This window comes from Solanum pennellii, chromosome 7 (assembly GCF_001406875.1).
Source record: "Solanum pennellii chromosome 7, SPENNV200".
NCBI classification, from domain to species: domain Eukaryota; kingdom Viridiplantae; phylum Streptophyta; class Magnoliopsida; order Solanales; family Solanaceae; genus Solanum; species Solanum pennellii.
In genome coordinates, this window is record NC_028643.1 from 24213514 (window position 1) to 24216342 (window position 2829).

Here is a 2829-nt window from a genome sequence, read left to right on the forward strand (position 1 = left end):
GAGCTAATGCTTCTAGCTTGGACTGGATCTTCTTCCTCATGTCTTGATGCCTTGAAGTTCCGGCATGGACTAGCTTTTGTTTATTTTAGCTTCTTAGAATACTCTTAGTTTAGTAATTTTATCATAGATGTTCTTGTGGTGATGACTTCCAGATTTTGGGGAATAATAGATGTTGAATTTTAGAAGTTATTGAATTGGTTTTTATTAATGAGTTTAAGTCTTCCGCATTACTTTCTGTTGATATTATATTGAAATGTTAGGGTTTAGATTGGTTGGTTCGCTCACACAGGAGGGTAAGTGTAGGTGCCAGTCGCGGCTCGGTTTTGGGTCGTGACAAAATCCCCTTCCCTTAGACAATTTCCCATATAAACTTATATATGAGAGCTTTAAAGTTATACAAATGTTACAAAATTCAAATAAATAAAATAAGAAAAATATAGATTAAAATATATGAATTAAACAAATAAATCTTTCTTCATGGCTAATCTTCAACTTGAACTTCAAGTTTGAAACCTGTCAAAGCAAGCAAATAACTACACAAGTAATCACATTTATATAGTCAAGATGAGACAATATGCAATTATTTAATGACGAATTATACATATAGAAAAGAATAGACAATAGCTTACACAAATGTGTGAATGCAAAGATAATGTAAATGCTAAGAATACTAACCAATTAAGCAAAGAAATTGTAGCAATGGAAACAAATTGATCCAACTTTTACTCGAACAAATCAAAGTAGCAAAGTAGCGAAGAAGAACACTTGAGTGTTTACCGGAATCTTAATGTATTTTAAGAGTAGCAAGAGAGCAATGAGAGAATGAGGAGTGATGAGAGAACTTGTGATTGGGAGTGAATGAGTTAAAATAATGCAAAGGGGGTCTCTTATATAGTAGAAGAGGGGGGAACAAATAAGCTAAACAAATATTTTTAAGGAATCAATTAATATTCTATTTTCCTTATTATAAAAGAGGACCAAATCAGAAAGTTTTAAAATATTCCATTACCAAATATAAACAAGTAAGAATAAATTAATAGAGTAATATATATTTTCCTTAAATAAAGAGAAACCAAAATCAGAAAAATATTATTTTACCATAAATAAGCAAGTAGGAAATAAGTCACTTTCAATTAATATTAATTTCCTTAATTACGAGGAAAACAAAATATGATTTATTTATATATATATTTTTTTTACCAAATAAAAGAGCAAGAAATTGTCCAAATTTAAATAAGGCAAAAGAAAACCATCACAATTTTTACCAAATTAAAAATTACGGTCAATCATGATTTTGCATAAAATCAGCACAAGATTTTTATCAATTCAAATTAAGCAAATAAGGAATCAATCCACTATTAAAGCCATACAATCGGAACATAATCTTCCATCAACTCATTAGCTATGTAATTAACATATGACCACAAATATGTTTGTTATTTGAAAAAACAGTATGAACAAAGAAATATATAGGCTACAATTGATAGAAAAAATAGATGAAAAAAAGACAAGAACTACAATATAGGAAAGAAAGATTAATAGAAAATATGTTAGCAGGAGTATGTAACAAATCAATATTAGCACAAAGAAAAAACATATTTATGCTAGAAATACAAATAGATCACCTTGAATATAAATTAAAACATAACATAATTTATAAATTATAATGAATAAAGAAGAATTTACAGTAGATGAAAAGACATATGAAAATCAAGATGGAATGATAATAAAAATAATATTTTCAAACTTAGGAAGAAGATATAAAAAAATAGGAAATAATTTATATTTAATGTTAGAAAAAGAAACAGCAAAATTAGAAGATAGTCTAACAGCTATGATAAGAATAACAAAAGAAAACGAAGAAATAGACAAATCAAAAGAAATTGAAAATATAAAAATACAAGCAAAACAAGAAGTACAACATTTAGAAGAAACAAAAAATACAAGAATAAGTGAATTAGAAAAAGAATTAGCTAGGTTAAAATTATTATATGAAACAAAACAAAAAGAGAAAGAAAAACAAAAGAGCTAGAATGCAAATAATTCTTTTCTGTTTATTTCCCATTTTGTTTGTGCTTCGTTATAAGATCCTGAGTAATATCTACAATGATGTTCTATTTTTTCGTTGTTATATTTGTATTTTAACACTCCGCCATAACTATGGTCACTCGAATCTGTTTCAACAATGTAGGTAAATGTCTTATTTTCATCAGGAAAGTATAGTTTTGGTAATTTTTTACATAAATTCTTAATATTTTTTATATGTTCTTTATCTTTGTTGTCAAAATAGTATTCAACATCTTTTTTGTGTAGTGGTTTTAAATGCTCTGCTAATTTTGGTATATATTCTCTTACTTGATTTACTAATCCTAGAAATGATTGTAATTTCTTTTTTGTATCTATATTTTCATCAAGGGTAATTATTTTTTGTACTATATGGGTTTGCATTTTTATTCCATTTTTATCTATTTGTATTCCTAGAAATTCTATTTGTGGTATGGTTCTGGTAATTTTGTAAAATATTGTTGTCTTATTTCTTTTGCTTCATCTAAATTGTATTTTGCTTTGTAATAGTATTCCTTAAATGCACAAGTGTATTCTTCTATATAACACATTTTACATATAGCTAATTTTGCCATAAGTTGTCTATTTATTATTTTTTCTCTGTTTTGTTCTCTTATATCTGTGGTCATTCCTCCAAATTCATTTCTTATTGCTGATTCATATTTATCAAGTATATCTATATTTGTTGCTGATGGAGATCCATCCATTTTCTTGTCACTTCTAAGTACTTCTAAGCTTTCTAAGGGTAGATTTTCTATCCATAAT